This window comes from Saccopteryx bilineata, chromosome 5 (assembly GCF_036850765.1).
Source record: "Saccopteryx bilineata isolate mSacBil1 chromosome 5, mSacBil1_pri_phased_curated, whole genome shotgun sequence".
NCBI classification, from domain to species: Eukaryota; Metazoa; Chordata; class Mammalia; order Chiroptera; family Emballonuridae; genus Saccopteryx; species Saccopteryx bilineata.
In genome coordinates, this window is record NC_089494.1 from 127,102,490 (window position 1) to 127,129,957 (window position 27,468).

Sequence of the window (27,468 nt, forward strand, 5' to 3'; positions counted from 1 at the left end):
GTTGAGCCACTACTGTTTAATAGATTCTCACAATGGGTAGACGAGCAAATAGGCAGGGAATATAATGCTCTGGTTTCTCTTCAGATCGTATAAATCTTTCGCCTTTTAAATAGGCAGGGAATACCTCTTTCAGCCTAAGCAAACGGCAAAAAAATGGCCCCTGACAGTAGTAGGCAGGCATTGCACAATCTGCCATCCGCAATCCCCTTGAGTGCAAGCACCCATAGCCTTACATAGGCCATACACACATGGTGCTGCCATGTGTTCACACACCAGTCAGGCAAAGTGCTTGCAGCAGGTAAACCAGCAAGGAAGCCTAACACAGCTAATTCCCCCACATGGCTGCAAGCACTTTGATTAGTGAGTGAGCATGTGGCAGTACCATGTGTGGATAGTCTATGTAAGGCTTTGGGTGCTTGCACTCAGCCTGGGTGGTGGATGGCTGATTGCCTTCCCACTACTAGGAGGCACCGTTTTTTGCTGTTTGTTTGACCCAGAAGCAGTTTCCCCTGCCTGTTTGCTCTTCCGCCGCCGTTGTGAGACTCTTATTAAATGGGAATGGCCCATCGCTTTCTGGCTTTGCAGTTTCTCTGTTGTCTTCCTGAATCCAATGTGGACCTGCCTGGCCTCAGCCACCAGCATATATATTATAATATATTGTATATATTTGGAGTTTTGTTTAATGTGTACTGTCAAAGTACCCCCTACTGACCCTCCCCCTCAGTTTGTACCAGTTTACTTTCTAAGTTGGCATTTGTGAAAAGTTGTTTATCAGAGTGAGAAACATTTTAGGCATTGTGTATTTACACAAAGGCAGCTTTAAGGTAGCATCTATAATATATTCATTAATTTTTTGTTTATTCTTTCTGATCTCTTCAGGGCAAAAATAAAGTGACCCTGAATGTGGTTTACTTTTCATTGGGGTTGTGGAGCAACTGTGTTAGGCTTGCTCACTGGTTTACTGGCTTCAAGCCCCTTGCCTGGTTGGCCACCAGCATTATATCTGGTGTAGTTGACAGGATTTGGAGCAGATTGGTATGGAGCCGCTGACACCCTTGAGGGGTGGAATAGAGAAGTAAGTGGCTGTTTCTGGTGGCTCTCCTGGTGGGGATCATGGGTTGGGTGTTTTTTACAATCCTGCGAGAAGAAACCAGGAGCTCTGTGCAAGAAGCTGAGCGAGTTGACAACTCCAGGATGAGCAGCATACTGAGCACCAGTGGTGCTGTGAACTGAAGCAAGCACGGGAGGGGAGGTTGACTGGGTCTGAGAATTGCAGTGTGATGTGCAGGCTGAGCGCCAACAGTGCCCAGAACTGGAGTGATCTCTGGATAAGGAGTTAGGATTTGTGAGTTGCAGTTTGCCCTGGAAGCTGAACGTTGGCAGTGACAAGCAATTGGAGAAACAACTGTGGGTTCAGGAGCTCGAGAGTCAACTTCAGGCTAAGAACTGGCAGCTACAGGAACAAGGTGGGCATGGAAGATGGAGTTGCATTCTTGCCAGCAGAGTGGCTCTGAGTTGGCAGAGCAGGCATTTCCTACTCTTCTGAGGGGGAGGCTCAGGCTGCAACTGCCATTCGCAGACACAGAGCCCGGCTGGTGTGGTTGCCAAGAAGGTCAAGACCCAGCATCCAAGAGTCTCTCAGGGGCAGCCACAGCCTCCTCTCAGGTAGTGGAGCACTCTGTGGTCTGACCCTATACGTGGGCAGAGCTGATGGAGTTGTGGGTGAAATTCAGGCAGAAACCCACTGAGTCTCTGGCAGCCTGCTTGGTGCGCTGTGTGACATAGAGGTGGATGGCATCACACTCTCCAGAACAGAGATGGACTTTAAGGGTGTGAGGGCTGCTGTCCGTGCTGGCCACCCCCCTCCCTCCCCCCCCGCCCCTGCCTCCCTTACTAATGAGAAACTGGCTAGTGCAAGTTACTCGAACACAGATGTGGGTAGATGTGATTGCAGCCAGGGCAGATAGAGAGAAATTAGATGGTAAGTCTAATAAAGTATTGTTGGAGATTTGGTGGCAGCTTGAGCAGAACAGAGGTTCCAGCCACTGAAAAAGCAGGGGAAGCAGGTGGCCCAGCATTGGCCAGAAAATGGCTGGTGTTCAGGTTACAGGATCCCCAAGGCATGTTTTCCCAGTTTGAATAGGGGGAAGGGCAAGGGACCCGTCCAACTGGGACAGACGGGGGGGGGGGGGAGCAGAGGCCCCATGTGAAATTGGCAATCCACTGGTCTCCTTCTAATGTGCAGCAAGTGTTAGCATTAGAAGGTAATAGGTGCAATAGGTGCATTTTTTTTTTTAAACAGCAGCAGCAGCTAAGAGAGCTGTTAAGGTGACACAGGCCTTGAATGTTTTTATCCCCACTAGGTCCTGTGAGCTTGTTGAGGGGTTTGGATGGGTTTGTGGCAATGGACAGCACACCATGGAAAGGTGCTGAGGTCTGTTAATAAAGAGCTGTATGGGTAGTTGCCTGTAATGGACTTTACCTTGGGGATTTGCACAGACAGCTGGGCTGTCTATCGTGGACTGACTCTTGGACTGTGATCAGAGAGGGGCACCGGCTCCCTTGATTGAAGCACTTGCCACTTTTGGACAGTATGAGAGACCCTAAGGGGGGGGGGATGGACACGGCACCTGTGGAGGCCCTCCTGCACGGTTCTCATTCAGTAGCAGAGATGCACCAAGGACATGTTACAGTTTCCATGGACACAGCCCTGGACTATACAGGCCCTCCTACCTACCGTGAGGTAGGGAGTTAAGAGATGGGCCTCTAGGTTACACCCTGGACAAAGTGCTCAAGGAGACATTGTAAAGGTCACCTTTGTAATTATTGTAACTTTTGCTGTTGCTGTAGTTTCTGTTTCCTGACATGTATATTGTGAATTGAGCAACCCAAAACGAGTGGAATGTGGGGCAGCTGTGTTATGTTAGGCTTGCTTGCTGGTTTACTGGCTGCATGTCCTTTGCCTGATTGGTGTGTGAGTGCATAGCAGTGCCACATGTGTATGGCCTGTATAAGGCTATGGGTGATTAGAGATGGGGGATTGTGAATGACAGACTGCCTGCCTGCCACTGTGAGGGCCCATTTTGCTGTTTGCCTAAGAACAGGTTTTCCTCTGCCTGTGTGTTTGTCTGTCGTTGTGAGACTTTATTAAATGGAATGGCCCTAATGCTTTCTGGCTGCCTGGTCTCGGCCACTGGCATTACAGGAGTGATGTCTTAAAGGCACCTCCATAGAACTGGGTTCAGGCTCATTTGACAAGTCTGTTGGAGCTCTCACCAACATCTCTGCCTGTGGTTCTGTACACGCTGTCTATTGTGTCACTAATGGAGAAACCCGGTTTCTAGGACTGTCAGTCTGGAGCCCTTCAGCTCTTTCCTCAGGCACTGAGGAACAGGGCTCTTGTGTTCTTGTCCTCGACATCAGTGCTGCTGGCTTCTGATACCAGAAGCCCCATCTAAGCACAATGGTGTGTTGTTCGCAAGGCCTGGGCATCTTCTGTGGATTTAGCCAATTGTCTGGGGTCAGTGCTTTTATTCTGACATTGAAAATAGGTGCTTATTTGGGACAAAAGGGGCCCTTTTTTCTTTCACGCTTTTGTTGGGATGCTATCTTAGTTTTGAGAAAGGTCTCAAGTTTAGAAGCTTTCTTTTTTTTTTTTTCATTTTTCCGAAGCTGGAAACGGGGAGGCAGTCAGACAGACTCCCCCATGCGCCCGACTGGGATCCACCCGGCATGCCCACCAGGGGGCGATGCTTTGCCCCTCTGGGGCGTTGCTCTGTTGCGTCCAGAGCCATTCTAGCACCTGAGGCAGAGGCCACAGAGCCATCCCCAGCGCCCGGGCCATCTTTGCTCCAATGGAGCCTCGCTGCGGGAGGGGAAGAGAGAGACAGAGAGGAAGGAGAGGGGGAGGGGTGGAGAAGCAAATGGGCGCCTCTCCTGTGTGCCCTGGCCGGGAATCGAACCCGGGACTCCTGCACGCCATGCCGATGCTTTACCGCTGAGCCAACTGTCCAGGGCCTAGAAGCTTTCTTGAAAGAATAATTAATACTTTTATAGACAGTTGTTATGAGCAGTTTTAGGTTCATGGCAAAATTGAGAGGAAAGTACAGAGATTTCTCATATACCTGCTGCCCACATACAAACACATACTTTCCTATTATCAACATCCCCTACCAGAGTGGTACATTTGTTATAATCCATGAGCCTACACTGACATCCTAATCACCCAAAGTCCATAGTGTACATTAGAGTCCCCCCCCCTTTATTTATTTATTTATTTAATTTTTTTTATAGAGGCAGAGATAGACAGGGACAGACAGACAGGAATGGAGAGAGATGAGAAGCATCAATCATTAGTTTTTCGTTGCGTGTTGTGACTTCTTAGTTGTTCATTGATTGCTTTCCCATATGTGCCCTGACCGCGGGCCTTCAGCAGACCGAGTAACCCCTTGCTGGAGCCAGCAACCTTGGGTCCAAGCTGGTGAGCTTTTTGCTCAAGCCAGATGAGCCCGCGCTCAAGCTGGCGACCTCGGGGTCTCGAACCTGGGTCCTTCCGCATCCCAGTCCGACGCTCTATCCACTGCGCCACCACCTGGTCAGGCTAGAGTTCCCCCTTGATGTTGTGTTTTCTGTGGGTTTGGACAAATGTATAGTATAATTATGTCCATCGTCACAGTATCATACAGACTAGTTTCTCTGTTCTAAATATCCTCTTCTCCTATTCACCCCTCCTGTCCTTCCAACTCCTGGCAACTGCTGATCTTTTTATTGTCTCCATAGTTTTTCCTTTTCCAGAATGTCAGATAGTCACCTTGAGCTTCAAGCCAGTGACCTTTGGGCTCAAGCCAGTGTGTAGCCTTTTCACATTGGCTTCTTAGTAACAGGTTGAAGGTTGGTCCCTCCTTTCTTTTCATGGCTTGATAGCTCATTTCTTTTTAGGGCTGATTAATAGTCCATTGTCTGGAGGTACACAGTTTATCCATTCACCTACTGCAGGAAATCTTCGTTGCTTTCAAGTTTTGGCAGTTATGAATAAAAGTGCTGTAAAGCTCTGTATGCAGGACATCATTTCAACTTTGTGTGTGGACATACATTTTCAACTTTTTTGGGTGAATACTAAAGAACAGGATTGTTGGATCATATAGTAAGAGTAAATTTAGTTTGGTAAGAAACTTTTGAACTGCCTTCTAGAGTGGCTCTACCATTTTGCGTTCCCACCAGCAGAGATGAAAGTTCCTCTTTTGCATATTTACCAGCATTTGTTGTCAGTGTTCAGATTTTGGCCATTCTATTGTAATTGGTGTGTGGTGATAACTCATTGTGGTTTTGTTTTTTTGGGGGGGACAGAGACATAGAGTCAGAGGGACAGACAGACAGACAGGAAGGGAGAGAGATGAGAATTATCAGTTCTTCATTGCAGCACCTTAGTTGTTCATTGATTGCATTCTCATATGTGCCTTGACCAGGGACTCCAGCAGAGCGAGTGACCCCTTGCTCAAGCCAGAGACCTTGGGCTTTAAGCCAGTGACCTTTGGGCTCAAGCCAGTGACCATGGGGTCATATCTAGGATCCTACGCTCAAACCAGCAACTCTACATTCAAGCTGATAAGCCAGTGCTCAAGCTGGCAACTTTGGGGTCTTGAACGTGGGGCTTCCATGTCCCAGTCCGATGGTCTACCCACTGCACCACCACCTGGTCAGGCTCATTGTTTTAATTTGCATTTCCCTGATGACATAGGATGTGGAGCATCGTTTTATGTGCTTACTTATCTGTATTTTTTAAGTAACAATTTTAAAATTGTGGTGGGAACAGACCTATACTAACACATTAATCTGGGCAGTGCATGACTACTGGCAAGGTGATGACATGCCTACACTTTAGACTGGGTGGTGAGAAGGGTTTTTCTTTCAACAAGTGCTGAACATGTGCAATATATGTAGGGCTGTGTAAGAGTGGGAATCATAGGACTTGCTTATCAGGGAAAGAGAAATATTATGGGAAACCAGATATACAATGAAAAGTCACAAAACCAGAAGTCTTTTTTTTTTTTTAATTTCTTTTACAGAGACAGAGCAAGAGTCAGAGAGAGGGATAGATAGGGACAGACAGACAGGAACGTTGATGTAAGGTATTTTTCCCCGCCGAGAAGGAAGGAAGAAGTCTTGGAGCCGCAAAGTGTGAAATAATAAACGGCTTTATTCAGTACAGAGCGCGCATCCCGCCCGGCAAGGTTCCCTGGCCCTGAAGAAAGATGGAGGAGATGGAGGCTAGGGAAGTTGCACAGATTAAACCGCATGGGAGATATTTAAAGGGTCCCTCTAGGGAAGTGGAGCTACTATGACGTGGTGAAATTTCACTGGCTGGCAGACGATCGCTTCTTTCCAAATGGTTCCTGGGAAGCTTCCTTTGCGCGCTTGATTGTGGGCGGTTCTAGCCAAAGTTCCAGGGTCTGAGTTCCCCACGTGACCATCCCCCATTATCCACCGACCTTACAGGAAAGATGAGAAGCATCAATCATCAGTTTTTCGTTGGGCACTTTAGTTGTTCATTGATTGCTTTCTCATATGTGCCTTGACCGTGGGCCTCCAGCAGACCGAGTAACCCCTTGCTCGAGCCAGCAACCCTGGGTCCAAGCTGGTGAACTTTACTCAAACCAGATGAGCCCGCTCTCAAGCTGGTGACCTCAGGGTCTCGAACCTGGGTCCTCTGCATCCCAGTCCGACGCTCCATCCACTGCGCCACCGCCTAGTCAGGCCAGAAGTCTGTATTTAACAATGTAAGAAAGTAGAAAAGGCAAATAGATTGATGTTTATTGAGCATATATTGAGTGTCTGCCACTGTGTTGAGCTTACATTCATTACTGAGCTCTTGTTGCTGTAGAGCAGTGGTCCCCAAGCCCCGGGCCGTGGACCAGTAACTGTCCATGGGCCATTTGGTACCGATCTGCAGAGAAAGAATAAATAACTTACATTATTTTCATTTTATTTATATTTAAGTCTGAATGATGTTTTATTTTTTAAAAATGACCAGATTCTCTCTGTTCCATCCGTCTAAGACTCACTCTTGACGCTTGTCTCAGTCACGTGATACATTTATCGGTCCCACCCTTAAGGCCAGTCCGTGAAAATATTTTCTGACATTAAGCCGGTCCGTAGCCCAAAAAAGGTTGAGGACCACTGCTGTAGAGCAGTGGTAGTCAACCTGGTCCCTACCGCCCACTAGTGGGCGTTCCAGCTTTCATGGTGGGTGGTAGTGGAGCAACCAAAGTATAAATAAAAAGATAGATTTAACTATAGTAAGTTGTTTCATAAAGATTTATTCTGCCAAACTTAGCAAAAATTCGACATAAAGTACTTGGTAAGTAATTATTATTATATGCTTTTACTTGCTGTAACTCTGCTTTATAAATTTCATTTTTTTTATTTTTTAAAACTTCATTTATTCAATTTTTTTAGAGAGGATAGTGAGAGGGGAGGAGAGACAGAAAGAGAGAGAGAGAAGGGGGAGGAGCAGGAAGCATCAACTCCCATATGTGCCTTGACCAGGCAAGCCCAGGGTTTTGAACCGGCGACCTCAGCATTTCCAGGTCGACGCTTTATCCACTGCACCACCACAGGTCAGGCTGCTTTACAAATTTTATAAAGTAAAGTTACTTCCTTACTTTATAAATCACCATTACTGTGAACTGGTGGGCGGCTAGAAAATTTTACTACTAACAGAGATACAAAAGTGGGCGGTAGATATAAAAAGGTTGACTACCCCTGCTGTAGAGGAATGTGAGGGGCGCCCTAGGCCATGTCATGTGTGTGGTGCAGGCTCTGTGTCCTAGTTGAAGGAGGAGGACCATGGGCAGAATCTGTAATACAGGGGTGGGGGATGGGCTTGTGCTGAACCTTGGAGCCTAGTGGAATTTTGATGAAGAGGCCAGCATGAGCTTTCCAGATGTGGGGTGTGGTCTGAATAAGGCTTGCCCATTCAGTTCTGTGAGGCAGAGGCCAAGTCCATCTGGCTTACCATTGTGCCCCATAGTTCATTGCTGGCACCAGTAAATGCTCAGCAAGTAGGAGTGGAATAAGTGGCATGCAAAGGCATTCAGAAACTAGTTAGATTGATTTTGAAGCATTTCAGAGAGGAGTTATTCTGGCCTATGTGAAGGTCAATGTAGGAGTGAAGAGAGAAGACTGGAGAAGGGCACTGGGCAGTGAGGAAGGTTATCAGCAGCAGGGCAGCAGTGTGATCAGGTTAGAGGTTTTAGGTGATTTATTGGTTATTAGTGGCATATATTGGAGGGGTAGTGAATAGCTGGGAAATCAGAATTCCTCTGGAGATGGGGATGTTTCCCCAGGTCCTTGGTTCTTATCCTTCAAGTTATCATTGGAAGGCAGGAAGACCAGTGGTCCACAGCAGGATCTTTTCACTCTGGTTGAGCCTGGGCCTGATACTTGACTTCCTTCAGCCTTATATTTTTTTAAGTAGGGATAATAAAACTGCCTATCTTATATTATTGGTAGGGGATAAAATGAAATAAAAAGATAAAATGCTTGGTACAAAGTAAGCACTCAGTAAATATTAGTTGTTATTAATATTAAGTAAAGGTCATTTCTGTTGAAATAACATGGGCTCAGGTCTCATGGCTTTTATAAAATTACACAAATATTAAAACTTGGGACAGTTTAGACATCTCTGGATTCCCAGGGGGTAGCCTCTTCAACAGGAAGGACGTTGTTAGGGTGTGCCTTCCCTCTTCCCTCTGGAGCTGGGAGGGTTGTCAGGCACGCCTATGTAAATGTATCTTTTCTTTGTACACCTTCACAGGTCTGCAGTTTGAAAATAATTTTCCTAAACCAGAAAAAGACATGTTTGTAATACCAGAAGTGAAATATTTAACAAAAATTTCCTCCAGAGACCTCGTAATTTTACTTGGTTTCCCAAGTAATGAGGTACAAAAGTAACACACACTCATCCCCACCCTACCCCACCCTATACACATCCTTTAAAAAAACTTTGGAGTATAGATGCTGGTTTAAAATACTTGGTTAATACTTAGAAGGGTGTTAGTTATTTTATATCAACATAAGAAAAAGGGTAAGATTAACAAAAGAGTGATTTATGTGCAGATGCTAAGTGCTCTTGAAAGTGAGAAAGGATTGAGTCTGGAATTGATTATAGAGTTGAGGCTGCCCTGTCTTCTTGCCTCAGGGTCATTGTAGTCCACATGAGAACTACTTATTTGGGAAGGCAGCTTTGTATTCCATAAACACCTGACCAGAAGTCAGATGGGAGACCAGGCATGATAATCACTCTGTCTTTAGCTGCATGACATTGACAGTCTTGTACATTTTCTGGGTTTTCACCCTTATTCCTAGGATTGATTTATATCTAGGCTGTGTCCCATAGAAACTGTTCTGCTTCAGAAATGGAATAATCAGGCCCTGGCTGGGTTAGCTTAGCGGTAGAGTGTTGACATGGCATGTGGAAGTCCCAGGTTTGATTTCTGGCCAGGGCACACAGGAGAAGCCCCCATCTACTTCTCCAACCTTCTGCCCCCCCCCCCCATCTCTTCCCCTCCTGCAGCCAAGGCTCCATTGGAGAAAAGTTGGCCTGGGAGCTGAGGATGGCTCCACAGCCTCCGCCTCAGGTGCTAGAATGGCTCTGATTGCAACGGAGCAACACCCCAGAGGGGCCAAGCATCGCCCCCTGGTGGGCATGACAGGTGGATCCTGGTAGGGCACATGTGGGAGTCTGTCTGTCTGTGCCCCCCCCTTCTCACTTTGGAAAAATACAAAAAAAGGGAATAATTATAGCTTTTTTCTAATTTGGAAATAAAAAGCACTTTAAAATTGAATTGATAAGCTTTTTCTTATTTGGAGTTTCTCTTACATAAAATTGTCTAATGTTTTTGCTTCTTTTCATCTGCTACCAAATGTTCATATATATATATATATATATATATATATGCACTTGTTATTGCACAGAAGTGGAAGACCGTGGCCGTCATAGTGTACTTGGATCAGCTGTCACAGGCAAGTCTCTAGGAAACCATTTCTGGCTTGTGGTGGAACCGTCCACATTCTCATTTTATGTTGTTTTCAGAGTGCTCACCAGAGACAGGGCTGCATGATGCTCAAGGGCATGGACTGGCCACAGCCTAGCCTGCTGTGGTCATGCGGAGTCCCCTTCTGATGGCACTCATAGGTGGTTCATAGGTTTTAGATCCTCAGAAGACCTCGGAGATCATCTTTCTTGACTTTGACTCTACTTAACTAAGGCTCACTGTTATAGAGGTCACGCGGCTAACTGGTGAATGACTAGAAAGACTGGGCTGAGTGGGCAGGTCTCCACACTCTGAACCAGAGCACTTCCCACCACTGAATTCTTAGAGTTTATCTGTTTCAGTTCAGAAATTGTTTAGTGTTTTTCTATTTTCTGGTGCAGCAGCAGCCTGCCTGTTATCTTGAGGAAGTTCCTGCTGCTCTGACATCACCGAAATGCAGCCTGCATGCTTCATGGATGTCACCCAGTGCCAGACATATAAAAAGCAGTCTGCATTTTCAGGCAGAAACATCCCACAGTGTTCTGTGGATGAGATTGTTGAGTATAGGAGGTGCTGGTGACTGCGTGGGTGTCAGTGGGATCAAGGGCAGAGCAGGATGAGTGAGCCTTGACAGATAGCCACCTCTTACCTTGGGCTCCTTAGCACTGTTTCATCCCACTAGAGGCATGGCCGACTGTTAAGGGTATAAACATTGTTTGGCTTCAGAGGTAGATTTGTTGTTAATCACATTTGCGAAGCTAAGGATAATGGCTCAACAGAGTTTAGTGAAGTTTAGTGGTCTTTAGCAGAATTTTCTACAGATCTGTTTATGTAATCCCTGAAAACTTGGATTCTTGCTTTCAGAAAACACAGAAGAAATTCCAATCAATTCTTTATGGAAAGAATTATGAAAAGATAAATCAATAAATTCTTGGCTTAATATACTGTTTTGAGAAAACTGCTCCATTGGGTTTTCCCCTATGAAGTTAACCTTGCTTGAAATCTTCATGGGATTTTTTTTTTTTTTTTGTATTTTTCTGAAGTGAGAAGCAGGGAGGCAGAGAGACAGACTCCCACATGCGCCTGACCAGGATTCACCCAGGAAGCCCAATAGGGAGTGATGCTCTGCCGTCTGGGGCATTGCTCCGTTGTAACCAGAGCCATTCTACTGCCTGAGGCAGAGGCCATGGAGCCATCCTCAGCACCCAGGCCAACTTTTCTCCAATGGAGCCTTGGCTGCGGGAGGGGAAGAGAGAAATAGAGAGAAAGGAGAGGGGGAAGGGTGCCCTGGCTGGGAATCACACCCAGAACTTCCACACGCCGGGCTCACACTCTATCACTGAGCCAAATGGCCAGGGCCTCTTCATGGGATTTATATTAGTATGCTGAACCAATTTAGGTGAGCTAACGACAGATAAAAAATTGCAGTTGAAATGTTTCTGAGATTAAGCTTATTAATACTCAATTAAAATTGAGTATTCTTCTGCACATTATCATGTATTTCATAATTGTAGCTTAGAGAATTCAATATATTATTAGAATAGAGGTGACCAAATATGTTAATAAAATGCATTTGAATTCTGACCTGTGTTACTTGAAACTTTACTGACCACCTTTCAGAATACTTACCAGTGCCTGACCTGTGGTAGTGCAGTGGATAAAGCCTTGACCTGGAATGCTGAGGTCGTGGTTCCAAACCTCAGGCTTGCCTGGTCAAGGCACATATATATATATATGGGAGTTGATGCTTCCTGTTCCTCCCCTGCTTCTCTCTCTCCTCACTAAAAAAAAAAAAAAAAGAATACTTAACCAGTATGACCTATATGCTATCTGCATCAGAATTACCTGGATGGCTAGTTGAAAGCTCAGATTATTAAATCAGAATCTACAGACATGGGACTGGGGAATCTGCCTTGATAGTCAGTTGCTCAATGATTTGCCCTAAAGCAGTGGTCCCCCAACCTTTTTTGGGCCACGGACAGGTTTAATGTCAGAAAATATTTTCACGGACCGGTCTTTAGGGTGAGAGGGATAAATGTATCATGTGACTGAGACAAGCGTCAAGAGTGCGTCTTAGATGGATGTAACAGAGGAAATCTGGTGTGCGTTTTTTTGTATTTTTCTGAAGCTGGAAATGGGGAGAGACAGACATTCTCCTGCATGCGCTGGACCGGGATCCACCTGGCTCGCCCACCAGGGGGCGATGCTCTGCCCCTCTGGGGCATCGCTTTGCTGTGACCAGAGCCACTCTAGCGCCTGGGGCAGAGGCCAAGGAGCCATCCCCAGCGCCCGGGCCATCTTTGCTCCAGTGGAGCCTCACTGCAGGAGGGGAAGAGAGAGACAGAGAGGAAGGAGAGGGGGAGGGGTGGAGAAGCAAATGGGCGCTTCTCCTGTTTGCCCTGGCTGGGAATCGAACCCGGGACTTCTGCACACTAGGCCGACGCTCTACCACTGAGCCAACCGGCCAGGGCCAAAATCTGGTAATTTTTGAAAAATAAAACCTCATTCAGACTTAAATATAAATAAAACGGAAATAATGTAAGTTATTTATTCTTTCTCTGTGGACCGGTACCAAAATGGCCCACAGACCGGTACCCATCTGCAACCTGGGGGTTGGGGACCACTACCCTAAAGCCTTAGCTCTTACATGCCTCCCAGCCACCCCAGGGTGTCACTGTGTCACTGACTAGTGTGGGTATTGCTCAAAGGGGGCAGTGAATTCTATGTCACCCCACTCATATTCTCTGGACATTTATATGCACTTGCTGTGTACTTGGAAGCAGGCTAGCAGTGAAGCCTGCATTGAACATTGTAATTATAGACTTAGCTAACGGTAGTCCTTGGGTGATAATGATTAGGAATCTTCTGCTCTGTTTTTGCCGAGTGATGTGAGGTACTTCATACTCCATACTACATACTACTTTTCTTTTTTGGTCCACTATGTCCTATTTAATCTTGGGATAGAAGCTGTTCTAATAACCAATAACCATTGCTGGTTATTTCACTTGCTGTTCTATGAAGTTTTTAAGAGAGGCTGGATTTCTTTTCCTGTTTTCCCCACAGAACCCCTGTGTCCCATCAGAGCAGGAACTGTACAGGCTGATGTCAGTAGTATGACTGCCCTGCCCATTGTGAGGACACAGCAGGGATGGGAATCCTGGTTGGTGACTGGCTGATGGAAGATGCAGGATCCTGGACAGCTAACACTTCTTATTCATTCAACTTGGACTCTCACAAACCCCTTTCATCCTATTTTCACTGTTGCCCCACTAGTTCCTGCCTTTATTTTCCGTGGCTGGACTAAGCGGTCTTCCTTGCTTCCATCTCTGTGTTTTGACCCATCTATCACAATCTTTTCTTCAGATACTGTACTTGGAACAAGTTCCCTCCTCAGTGATCTTTACTGACCTTTCCTGGCTGTGAGGCCCTTAGCAACCTTACTTCTACCTGCCTTTCTAAATGTCTCATCTTCACCTTTTCAAGCCAAGTCTGTAGCAGTGGGTGACAGGTGTTATCACCCCAGTCCCGTTTTAGGAGGCTTAGGACAAGGCAGAGATATCGTCATTATGTCCATGGTACAGGCAGGGAGCACAGGATGGAGACCTAGCACAAGACTTGAGAACACAGTGCCTGTGTTAGTAAGGCAAGGGGATTTGCAAAAAATAGAGAAGGGTGGTGAGAGAGGACAGGAAGCAGGAGAGCCAGCCGCAAAAGTCGAAGCAAGAGCGTCAAGATGAAGAGGATGGTCCACAGTGTAGTGTTTAGTCCTGTTGATGAAGACTAAGTAGATTCCATTGCATTTGGGGACTTACTGATGGCAGTTTGGTGTGTTCCTTCAAGATTTCAGTGGAGACAGAAGCTAAATTACTACATTCAAGGTGACAAAGGGTGCAGCAACAAGGGCAGAACACGCATTTGTGAGATTTCAAAGTGAGAAGGCATGTTTATTTGTTCCAAGTGGCAGATGCTATGTGTTTTGAAGGCTCAGAGGATGGAGCCAATATAGAGGGAAAGATTCAGAATCATTAAAGAGCCAGCCTGGAAGGGAAGGGAGAGGATGGCATCCTCCCAGAGATCCCACGAGCTGCTATGAGGAAGGAGAGGATGAGGCTTGGGAGTGAGTGCTGCATTCATTTTCCTCTGTCAGGTGCAAGAGGAATTTCACTTGTTAGCATTGTGCATGGCTGGCTTGACTTCATTCTGCCAAGACTGATCTCCTGAAGTCTGTGTTGTGTTACCTTCTCTGCAAAATCTGAGACCACTCATGAGTCTGACATAAGCCTAGTCTTTCACAGTACATGAGGTCATGATGTACATAAGCCATGACTTAAGGTCATCTCTCTGGCCATGTCTCTTGCTGCTTGCCTTCTCAGAGTCTTTGTTCCATTGGTCATTCTTTGGATATTCTCTGGCTCTTGTGGATGTGCCTTTGCTCATGCTGGCTATGCTTTCGCCGGAGGTTACCCTTTCCACTCTTCCTGACTTGGTGTCTTATTACCTGTCAGTTAACTGTATATCTTATGTCAGAGCGAATTGAAGCACACTGTTTAAATTATGGTTATTTTTGTTCATGCTTTTCTTTCCTCTGCTTTAAAAACCTGAAAGGATTTTTTTAAAATTTATTTTAGAGAGGAGAGAGAAAGGGAGAGAGAGAGCCAGAGAGGGAGAGAGAGAGGAGAGAGAGAGATGGGGAGGAGCTGGAAGCATCAACTCCCATATGTGCCTTGACCAGGCAAGCCCAGGGTTTCAAACCAGCGACCTCAGCATTTCCAGGTCCACGCTTTATCCACTGCGCCACCACAGGTCAAAAACCTGAAAGGATTTTAAAGTCTCGGAATAATTTTAAACAAAATAAAATGTGGTAAGAAAATTTATTTAAGTCTCAGAGGACAAGCCTGAGTTAGGCTTGGTTTTAAACCCTGACTCTGCTTCTCACTGGGTTTGTTTACATCCTGTTGCTCTCATAATTTACAAACATGGGATACTGAAATGTACCTTTTAAAAAAGGTGGGCCCCAGGCCTGGCACATAGTAATTGCTCTGTAGACCTTACCACAGTTGTTGATCATGTCTTGCTTGCCAGCAGTGCTTGGTTGAACTTGTGGATGGTGATGAAGGGCAAGGAGAGTAGGCTGGTGTGCTTCTCCCCAGTTCAGCATGTGCAGAGATGGCGTGCTCCGCTTGGTTGTAGGACAGTTCATACAGTAAGGAGGAGTGAGTGCCCCTTCATGACTTATGTTATCCTGTTTTCTCAAGTGCCATGAGCAGATAATGGTTTCATGTTTTTCATTGTGATTGCACAGAAGAAGCATTTATTTTAGGAAAGTAGTATGCACGTGGTTGATACTGTCATTTTGTACAGTGTTTCTTTTTTGTCTTGGTGTCTAGTTGTAAATAACACATAGATATTTATTACTTTTATAGCAAGAAGCAAGCTTATAAAATTAAAGTTTCTTGATTAAAATTCCTTAGCTTTGTTTTTGCCCACAGAGCTCTGCACATACTGATTTATATTTTGGCCCTCTTCAGAACAAATGCTGAGGCTTAAAAGTTTTAGTAGGGCAGCTATGTAAAGTGTACATATAATATACCTTATGAAACCAGAGAAGCAATATTACCATGTGGTTAATTTTTTTCTTAATAACTTTTAATTTATTTGACATTGTTGTTGGGTAGCTGATGTTTCTAGTTTATTAGTAGGAATACACGTCTTCTAACAGAAAAAGAGGAACAGAAGCTTGCTTTATGGGAACTTGACATACCAGTATAAATATTTCAAAAAAATAATACTCTGTTCATTTCCAGAGCCAGTCACATGGGTTTGTTTTTTTTTATCCATCATGATAAATGAGTGCACACTAATTTTAAGTGCTGTGAAATAGGTCTTGTGACAAAGACCAGTGAATAATAACACTTTCAACCAAGAGATTGTGTTGAGATGTGGGGTGCTGTTTTGTAATTGAGCCAATTAAAAATATTCTGTTGCATAGTGGCGCAACTTTGATCTTTGTAAATGGTTTCTTGGTTTGTCAGATATGCATTCTGAAACTATTTATATTCCCAGCATGCTAGAGGTTCTAATATATGTGTTTCTAGAAAATAGGTGAATATGCCAAGATAATGCTGACAAACTGTGAAAAAGGTGAGAAATTTAGATTGTTAAAACCAGGATGCAAAAGAGAAGCATATTGCCAGCACTTGTTAGGAAGTGGTGCTAAGCAGGCACCCCGATGCATATAATTTAACAGGAAAAAGGGCTTTTAAGAATAAGGGTTCAAACTGTCAGAAAGACCGTTGAAAGTTTAGGAGGAAGAGTGTAGCTAGATTGGCTGGTGCTTCTTAGGGAATGAGGAGGGTGCTGGAAGTGGGGCAGGGAAGGAATATTAAAAGATTAATTTCTGGAGGGAAAAGATTTAAAATATAGTATATTAGTTTTCTGTTACTACTGTATCCATTGATGACAAACTTAATGGCTTACATAACACAGATTTATTATTTTACAATACATTATTGTTGGAAGTCAGCTGTGGGTCTCACGTGTGCAAAAATCGGGTTGTTAAGGCTGTGTACCTTTTAGGGTGTTCTAGGAAAAAGCCCCTTTCCTGGCCAATTCCTGCTCCTGGAAGTTGTTCCCATTCCTTGACACATCCTTAAAGCTAGCACAGTGGTTGAGTTCCTCTCTCATCTCACCTTCTGCTTCCTCTTCACTCTGGCCCACCTGGAACGTCCAGGCTGACCTCTGTATTTTGAAGTCAGCTGATGAGCAACTTTAATTTTTTCTGCTACCTTAATTCCCTGTTGCCAAGAAAGATAACATAATTCTAGGTTTTGGGAATTAGGACATGGACATTTTTGGAGTTGGAGGTCATTATTTTACCACATAAAAGATGCAGTTTCTTTATACTTTTATTCCAGTTAAAAGGTATATAAAATACAAGCTTTTGGGTTGTGTAAACTATAAAACACATTCTTAATTCTGTGATTATACCTTTAAGGGGTCACTATTTTTTAGTATTCTCAGTAATATTCTTTGAATTTTGTTAAGGTAGTGAAATTCAGGGGGACATGTTCTTTTCTAAAAATCACCTGAGACTTGGTTTCAGTATAATTAGGCCTTAGTTTTCACTGCGTTGCAAATGTGGTAAATATTGCAAACCCTCAGTTATAGCAAATCCACCTTTGGAATTCTGTAGTAGTACTGAAACTTACAAAGAGTTGAAAAAAATTTTAAGTGAAGAAATGAGGCGTCTGACTATAATAGGTGTGTTGAGAGGAGCTTCCTAAATGCAGAAAGTGAAGTGCTCTTCTTGCCTGTTGGTGCTGTAGTAGGCAGTGTGATGGGGAGCTCAGGAGCATGGCAGGTAGCAGGAGGAAAGGGACACTAAGGATAGAAGTAAGATGCAATGAGAGAATAAACCATAGGCACCTACAACAAAAGAAACTGAATGGAAAACTGCTCCGTATTTGGGGGTGGGCTGAGGGCAGGAAAGCTGCTACCTACACTGCACCTCAAAGTTAGGGGTGATTTTTGAATCCATTTCTCCAAGTCTGAGCTGTGGTACATCATGACCTCCTTAAGGAAAGGAACTGTCTTATCTCAGTATTTCCTCAGTTAAATTTTTTGGTCTCAGGACTTCATTTACAGTGTTAAAAATTATTGAATCCACTATAACTTGTTGGCAGGAATGTAAAATGATTCAGTCACTGTAGAAAACAGTTTGGGTTCCTGATAGCAAGATAAACGTAGCTACCCTATGACCCATCATTTTCTCTCCTAGGTATATACTAAGGAGAATTGAAACATGTTCATACAAAAACTTGTAGGTGAATGTTCATAAGAGCATTATTCATAATAATCAAAAAGTGGAAACACCCAAATGTCCAACAATGGATGAATGGATAAACAAAATGTGTTGCATCTATGCATATTAGCCATAAAAAGTAGAGAAGTACTGATACATGCATGCTGTAGCATGAATGGTATTTGAAAACACATTGCATCCAGTATGATTCCATTCATGTGGGATACCTAGAGTAGACAGATTCATAAGCTTTAATATTTTTTTAATTTTTAAAGACTTTATTCATTTTAGAGAGGAGAGAAAGAGAGAGAGAGAAGGGAGGAGCAGGAAGCATCAACTCCCATATGTGCCTTAACCAGGCAAGCCCAGGGTTTTGAACCAGCGACCTCAGCATTCCAGGTTGACGCTTTATGCACTGCACCACCACAGGTCAGGCCAAGACAGATCCTTAGGAACCAGAGTAGGTGAGTAGTTGCCAGGGACTGAGAAGAGAGGGGAGAGTGGGAGTGACTGCTAGTGGGATTTCTTAGTGTGACAAAACACTCTGGAATTGGATAATGCTGATGTACAACCTTATGAATATACTAGAAACCATTGAAAGCCTAAGTAATAAATTTTATGGTATGTGAATTATATCTTAATAAAAATTATTAAATACCTCAGAAATCTTGTCTATTTATCATATTAGAAATATGTTGTTTTTTTAGTGAGACAGAGACAGAGAGAGGGACAGATAGGGACAGACAGACAAGAAGGGAGAGAGATGAGAAGCATCAATTCTTTGTTGGAGGCACCTTAGTTGTTCATTGATTGCTTTCTTGTATGTGCCTTGACCGGGGTCTCCAGCAGGGCCAGTGACCCCTTGCTCAAGCCAGTGACCTTGGGCTTCAAGCCCTTCAGGCTAAAGCCAGGGACCATGATCCCACACTTAAGCTGGTAACCCCTGTGCTCAAGGCAGATGAGCCTGCATTCAAGTCAGCCATCTTGGGGTTCCAAACATGGGTCCTCTGTGCCACTGCCTGGTCAGGCCATATTAGAAACTAAAATTAATAATTTAAAAATATTTACATGAAAATAATATGACATACTTATGATATTAACATAAATTTAAAAAAATTTTATTGTATTGATTTTAGAGAGGAAGGGAGACAGAGAGAGACGGGAACATCAGCCTGCTCTTGTATGTGCCTTGACTAGGGATTGAACTGGCAACGTCTGTGCTTTGGGACAATATTCTAACCAACGGACCTATCTGGCCAGGGCAACATAAATAAAATTTTTTATAAAAAATGGTAAAATCAAACAAAATATTTGGTGAAAAGAATACCTTTGTCTTATACAGTGTGTCCGAAAAGTCATGATGCACTTTTGACCAGTCACAGGAAAGCAACAAAAGACAATAGAAATGTGAAATCTGCACCAAATAAAAGAAAAACCCTCCCAGATTCTGTAGGATGATGCGGCAGCATGTGCGCATGTGCAGATGATGACGTAACACCGTGTATACAGTGGAGCAGCCCACGGCCATGGCAGTCGAGATGTGGACGGTACAGAGGAAAGTTCAGTGTGTTCTGTGGCTCACTAAATTCGAATCCTTGACCAAAGTACAACGTGAATATCGGCATGTTTATAACGAAGCGCCACCACATAGGAATAACATTACTCAGTGGGATAAGCAGTTGAAGGAAACTGGCAGTTTGGTGGAGAAACCCCGTTCTGGTAGGCCATCAGTGACTAGTCTGTAGAGGCTATATGGGATAGCTACCCAAGGAGCCCTAAAAAATCTGTGTGTAAGCCCACATCGAACTGCACTGAATAGGTATGAAACTTGGAGAGTTTTCCTTTTATTTGGTGCAGATTTCACATTTCTGTCGTCTTTTGTTGCTTTCCTGTGACCGGTCAAAAGTGCACAATGACTTTATAGACACAGTGTACTTTTAAAATTATATGTTTAATAGAAAGCAGAATCCCATAGGTGCTTCTATAGTCTTTTGTGATGCACTGCTTTTGTTGAAAAATATGAAAAAAATCTAGCTATACAGAGATGTACTTGGGAAAAAAGGAGGTATTTTTTTTAAATTAAAAAGTACTATTTTTCCAATTTTGTTACAATATAATAGATGTACAACACAGTAGAAGCTTCAGGTTTGCAGCATAATGGCTTGACTTGCATGTACACTGCTCACAAAAATTAGGGGATATTTTATAGCTTCATATTACTTTTGAAATATCCCCTAATTTTTGTGAGCAGTATATTATAAAATGACCACCATAGTAAGTTTAGGTAACATTTTTTTATCTCATAGATACAAAAAGAAGAAAATGTTTTTTTCCTTGTGATAAGAACTTTTAGGATTTACACTCTTAACAACTTTTAAATATACCATACAGCAAGGTTAACTATAATTGTCATGTTATACATTACATTCTTCCTACTTCTCTTTCTTACAGCTAGGAGTTTGTACCTTTTGATCACCTTCCTACAATTCCTTCACTTCCCATTTTGCGTCTGGTAACCACAAATCTGATCTCTTTATTTTATGAGTGTTTTAAAATTATATGTATAAATGTGATTATTATTTCTGACTTAATTCACATAGCATAATGTTTTCATGGGCCGTCCACGTAGTCTCAAATGGCAGTGTATCCTACTTTTTTTTTTAATGGATGAATAATATTCATTTATTTTATACGTATGCTACAACTTCTTTATTCATTCATCCATTGATGGACACTTAAATTGTTTCCATGTCTTGGCTATCGTAGAATGCTGCTGTTTTCCAAAGTGTTGAGTTCAGTTCAGGTAGCTTCTCTGTTCTGTTCATTAAACTGTGGGGCATTGAAGCACAGGCTAGGGGAGATGATTGAAGAGAAAGAATTTCTCTATTCCTTTACCTGCCGGTCTGTAAACATGCACACACACAAAAAAAAACAAAAAAGAATGCTACTGTGAATATGAGGTGCAGATAATCTCTTTGACATAGTGTTTTTGTTTTCTTTGGATATATTCCCAGAAGTAGAATTGCTGGGTGTTCTACTTTAAATTTTTTGAGGAACCTCCACAGTTTTTCATAGTGGCTGTACCAACTTACAGTTCCACCAACAGTGCACAGGGTTCTCTTTTCTTCACATCTTCACCAACCCGTATTATTTCTTGTCTTCATGATAATAGCCATTCTATCAGGTGTGAGGTGACAGCTTACTGTGGTTTTGATTTGCATTTCACTGATATTAATGAGGTTCAGTACCTTTTCATTTACCTGATGGCCATTTGTATATCTTCTTTGGAAAAATGTTCAGGTTGTTTGCCCATTTTTAAGTTGGATTATTTATTGTTGTTATTGAGTTCTTAATATATTTTGGATATTAATCCCTTATTGGATGTATTATTGGCAAATGTCTTCTCACATTCAGTAAGCTGCCTTTTGATTTTGTTGAGAGAGATGTATATACACACACACACACAAACACACACACATACACATACATACATATTTTTATTTTTTGCTGTGCAACTCTTTAGTTTGGTGGAGTCCTCATTTGTTTATTTTTGATTTTATTGTTTGTTCTTTAGGTGTCATATCCAAAAAGTAGTTCATGTCAAGGAGCTTTTTTTTTTACAGAGAGAGGGATAGACAGGGACAGACAGACAGAAAAGGAGAGATGAGAAGCATCAATTATTAGTTTTTCGTTGCACAGTGACACCTTAGTTGTTCATTGATTGCTTTCTCATATGTGCCTTGACCGCAGGCCTTCAGCAGACTGAGTAACCCCTTGCTTGAGCCAGTGACTTTGGGTCCAAGTTGATGAGCTTTTGCTCGAACCAGATGAGCCTTTGCTCAAGCTGGTGCCCTCGGGGTCTTGAACCTGGATCCTTGGCATCCCAGTCCGGCGCTCTGTCCACTGCGCCACCGCCTGGTCAGGCTCAAGGAGCTTTTTTCCCTATGTTTTCTAGGAGTTTCATGGTTTCAGGTCTTACTTGAAGTCTTTAAGTCATTTTGAGTTAATTTTGGTGAGAAGTATAAGGTAGGGGTCTAGTTTAATCTTTTGCATATGAGTATTCAGTTTTCTCACCACTATTTATTGAAGAGACTGTCTTTTCTTAATTGTATATTCTTGGTTCCATTGTCAAATATTGACTGTATATGCTTAGGTTTATTTTGGAGCTTTATTCTGTCCATTGTTCTGTGTGTGTCTGTTTTTCTGCTAGAACCATACTGTTTTGATTACTGTAGCTTTGTAATATAGCTGCAAGTCAAAAAGTGTGATGTCTCTCGCTTGTTCTCTCTTAGGATTGCTTTGGCTATTGAGGATCTCTGTTATTCCATGTAAATTTTAGAATTTCTTTTTCTATCTGTAAAAAATGCGTTTGGAATCTTAATAGGGATTGTATTGAACTATAGATAGCTTTTGATACTATGGGCATGTTCAGACAGACTCCCGCATGCTCCCGACCGGGATCCACCCAGCACGCCCACCAGGGGGAGATGCTCTGCCCCTCTGGGGCATTGCTCTGTTGCAACCAGAGCCATTATAGTGCCTGAGGCAGAGGCCATAGAGCCATCCTCAGCACCCAGGCCAACTTCGCTCCAATGGAGCCTTGGCTGCAGGAGGGGAAGAGAGAGAGAGGAAGGAGAGGGGGAGGGGTGGAGAAGCAGATGGGCGCTTCTCCTGTGTGCCCTGGCCGGGAATCAAACTGGGGACTCCTGCACTCCAGGCTGGCGCTCTACCACTGAGCCAACCGGCCAGGGCCTGGTACTGTGGGCATTTTAATAATTTAATTCTTCCAGTCCATGAATATGAGGATACCTTTTCATTTGTTTATGTCTTAGATTTCTTTCATTAAAGTTCTGTAGTTTTCAGTGTAGAGATTTATGTCTTTGATTAGATTTATTCCTAGGGATTTTATTCTTTTTGATGCTATTTTAAGTGGGATCATTTTTGATATTTGAAATACAACTTTATTATGAATCTAAACAAAAAGGAATGTGAATGACAGTAACAAGCAGGGTTTCACCACTGAATATTGTGATGCGACTGCAGCAATTTTACTCAGTAAGGGAACAATTGCATTCCAAAACAGCTAAATATGCAGTTCCAAAAATGAAGGTATTCTTTCTTTAACTGCCACACACACTCTGAAGCCCATTTGTCTCCTTCCATATCCCAAGGATTAAACGTGGGTTTTGCTAAGTGACATCATAAAGTGGCATACACGTGGCATTGTTTTACTTTTCAGATAATTCATTGTTAGTGTATAAAAAAATTACTGAGTTTTACATATTAACTTTTTCACTGAATTTTTTGGTGGAATCTTAAGATTTTTCTCTATAAAAAATTATGTCATCTGCAAATAGAGCCAACTTTACTTCTTCCTTTCAAGTTCTGATTTGCTTTTCTTCCTCTTGCCTGATTGCACTGGTTAGGAATTCCAGTCCTGTGTTGAATAGGATTGGAGAGAAGAATGGGCATCCTTGTCTTGTTTCTGATCTTAGATGAGTAACTTTCAACCTTTCTCATTGGGTATGATGGTAGTGGTGTGGTTGGGAGTATTTTTTTATATCCTTTTTTATATAATGTGGATAGTCTTTGGACTTGATAGGTGGTAGTTTATTAAAGGTAGTTGCAGTATGAAATCTAAAGCAATTTATTGTTCCATTACAAATTTATTGATCTTGCTTGTACTTTGAATGGATTTTTTTTACCCATGCAAGATTTTGTAACTTCTTAGTTTGATCATTTGGAAAATACTGGTTTACTTAGTTCTGTAGATCTTCTAGATGTTGCCATATTTTCTCTCTCTACCTGAAATTACACTTTGCTTGTCAGAAAGTCTTCATTATTGGGAAGCATCAAGGTTATTGTGGCAGATAAGAGTTTTTCAGAGCTCTAACTTCTAGGTAAAAGCTTGCATTTATTATTGGCAATAAATATTTAAGTTTAACATTGTTAAACATTTTTCAAAAGTTAATGAACATTCAAATCTGAATAAACCATTGTTTATTATTGTTCTTTCAGGTAAAAATGGTGTTCGGGTGAAAAAGGTGCTGTTCTAGCTCACAGTGCACACAGTCACCATGTGTTTCAAGTACTTTCCTCAGTCTGTCCGTTGAAATACTTTTCATTTTATCACACAAAATATTAAAAAGATATGTCTGCAAGGGTAGAGATTTAATAAAATTAATAATCCTCACAATTTTATCAAAGGCACTGTTAAGCAAAACTGGCCTTTCTCCTCACATCAGTGCATGAGGTGAAGAAGACAAGTCACTGCTGGTACAGTTTGCTGTCACTAGTTTGACTTCCCAGAGGTGTCAACAGTTTTACCTGTTATGTATTTGTACCATTACTGCAGATGTTAACACAATGAAATGGGAAAACAGTCTTAGTATTAAAGTGCAATTAGTTTTTACCCTGCAGACCCCTGAAAACTTGGGGAACCCTGGGGACTGAGGAATCAGCTTTGAGAACTGCTGGACGGCACATCGTTGATGTTAAGTACAGTAATACTAAACTGATACTGTTGTATTAGAAGTCTTCATAGTTCTGTCTTTCTTGGTCCAGGCCCTTATCTCTTCATCACTAGTACTGGGGTCAGTGCCTCAAAGGGAGCAGGACTTGGGTAAATAATGTAATGAATGTATGAACTCCTGTGGGCTGGGATTGTTAAAGAGTCTGGATGCTCAGGGAGAGAGGCTGCTTTCCTGGATGTATAATTTATCAGATAGTGCTTTTTTGGTAACTTTCATGGAAAATGACATTTTCCTTAGGTGTCCTAGATAACTGAAGAATTTGCATATTTGACATTTGGCTGTTTATCTAGATCTTAGAGGATTTTGTAGGTGATGCTTGAGCTCATGAAGATGTTTCAGGCAGGTGCAGTATGTATGATTTCCAAAAGTCAGCTCTTTCCAGGAGTTGGCCCATGTTTCTATTTGGACATACAGGCAGAGCGCGGATGCTAGTGCAGTGGGAGGGAGCATCGGCTGTCCTCTGCATAGTATCACAACTTGAGGTAGCTGAGACATGGGGCTGAGCAGCACCTTCCAGATCAACCAGTGCCAAAGCTGCAGCCAGTACTCTGCGTTCTGCTTGATCCTTTTCTACATTAAGTCCTGGCTTCTCAGCACTTTGAACAATGTCTTGTTTGTTTGTTTTTAATTTGGTGACTGAAAGGTCATAAGTATTGGAGCCATAATCAAAGAGTTAGAAGGGTTTTTGTACACTTGATCCCAACCCTCATATTTGGATAACTAAGCTGGAAGTGGCTGTTGTTATATTTAAATTTTTCAGAATGGACATCTGTTTGGCTTCTGAGTGTTTCCTTATTATGAAAGTGCTGTTGTAAGTGGGAGAAGTTGCTTTCTTACGGTAGGTTGAGTAGATTGAGTCTCTGGATTTTGACCAAGATACTCTCTTCTTATAAAGGACTTGGGTTGGAAGGGGACCCCAGATGTTGGCCTTGGTGGATGTGCCTGTGATATGTGATCTTTAGTGTTTTACACTGTAAGAGATTTGGCCTGATGTTAACCTACTTATGTAGGTTTTTTTCTTAGAAGGGGTTACTGAGTTCTCTGTTATTGTTGTTATTATTATTTTATTTATTTTTTTTATGACAGAGAGAGAGAGGGACAGATAGGGACAGACAGACAGGAAGGTGAGAGATGAGAAGCATCAATTCTTTTGTTGTGGCACCTTCGTTGTTCATTGATTGCTTTCTCATGTGTGCCTCAACTGGGGGGCTACAGCAGACCAAGTGATCCTGTGCTCAAGCCGGCGACCTCAGGTTCTCGAACCTGGGTGCTCTGCGGCCCAGTCCGACACTCTGTCCACTGTGCCACCACCTGGTCAGGCTCTGTTATTATTTTTTATACTGGGGGGTATATGTGTAATGAGAGTTAGGAGGGTTTTTTGTTTTGTTTTGTTTTAGCGAACTAGAAGCTTCCCACAAAAGCCTTACCAGCAGAGATAGGCGGGAGCCAGTGGGAGCAGAGCTAGGTGTCTGAGAGAGAGAAGGACCACCATCTCGGGGCTGTACGTTTGTTGGCATGACAGTTCTCAGTGTAATGTCTCATATCCTGCCTGATTTGATGCTCACCATGATCTAATTAGACCGGTGGTGTAGAAAATGAGACTCATCAGTATTATTCTAAGGTCAAATGGGTAGTCAGTGGTGGATAGTGTTGGAATCCATGGGAGTCCAAAAGACCAGAGTAACAGGCTTTATTGAAAGAAAGAAAGGAACCCTGCCGGGCACTTCTCCCGGGTAGAAGAGCACCAGTACGAGCTAGGGAGACAAATTATATGGGGTCAAGAAGAATTTTGAGCATGTGGGTGTTGAATCAAAAGTCCTGGTGTGTCCAGAGCCCCTCTTTGGGGCAGCTTGTCGGAATTCCTCTGTCTCAGGGGTGATAGTCCAGTAAGGGTGAGGTCTGACAGATAAGCGGAACATCAAGAGGGCAGTTTGGAATACACATATCTATCAGATAGGTGCTGTGGACCAGCGTGGCTAATAATTGTCCAGGTCCTGAGTGAGAATGGTGCAGAATGAGAAATAAATTCAGGGAGAAAAAGGATGGGATTGGGAGGTCTCTGCACAACTGATCTCTTGCAAGAGCAAGTCTCCACCCCCAAACCCTTTTATAGGGCAAAGCAGTCATTAGCAAATCAAAGAGATCTCTGATACAAAGTCACATTTCCAAGGCAACCCAAGAATTCTCCCAAGTGCAGAAACGTCTCTACCTTGCATAACATCTTAACTTCATAAAACAAAGGGCAAACAGCTAACGGAAGTGTGGAGAAGAGCATGTAAATTGCCTTTACCAACTGAAACAAACAGTTGTGGGGAAGAACTTAGCCTTTAGCAGCTTAATCAAGCAAGTGAGGTGGTTGGATGAGACCAGTAGAAATACTCAGCTTCATAGCCAATATGGAGTTGTAGGGGAGAGCTTTAGCCTTTAGCTCAGGGGTTGGGAACCTTTTTGGCTGAGAGAGCCATGAACACCACATATTTTAAAATGTAATTCCATGAGAGCCATACAACGACCCGTGTATGTTATGCATTATCCAATAAAAATTTGATGTTGTCCTGGAGGACAGCTGTAATTGACTCCAGTCACCCGCAACCATGAACATGAGCAGTAGGAAATGAATGGATTGTAATACATGAGAATGTTTTATATTTTTAACATTTTTTTATTAAAGATTTGTGTGCGAGCCAGATGCAGCCATCAAAAGAGTCACATCTGGCTCGTGAGCCATAGGTTCCCGACCCCTGCTTTAGCTTAAGCCTTAAACTGAGAGAGCTTTGCCAGCTTGCAGTCTCCTACAGATAGGCACCAGTCCTCAGGCCTCCTGCCTCCTGATAGATGTGTGTGTGTTTGTAACCAAGCTAGGCTTGTTTTATTTGTGAGGGGGGTACTCATGGCTACAGTCAAGGCAGACAGTGGAGAATCTGGTGTGCTGAGTGGCTCTGGCTCCCTTGCTCAGATATAGGTTGAAGTCAGGAGTAGACAGGAGCTTTCAGTTGGAAATGCAGTAACCACACTCAGCATAGATGGAATCCCATCCAAAGTATAGTTCATATGTCAAAGGCTGATGGGGCAACATTCACACCAAGAGAGTATGAAAGAT

General features: G+C 43.0%; 1 protein-coding gene and 1 non-coding gene across 4 annotated transcripts in view; both read left to right on the forward strand.

Annotated features, from left to right (window-relative positions):
* Positions 1-27,468, forward strand: part of CCNY (cyclin Y) — a 187,903-nt gene that overhangs the window by 34,839 nt on the left and 125,596 nt on the right. The gene's annotated exons all lie outside the window — the stretch shown is intronic.
* Positions 20,614-20,746, forward strand: LOC136307209 (small nucleolar RNA SNORA36 family). Its single transcript, XR_010725877.1, has one exon. It is a non-coding gene; the product is annotated as a small nucleolar RNA SNORA36 family (small nucleolar RNA).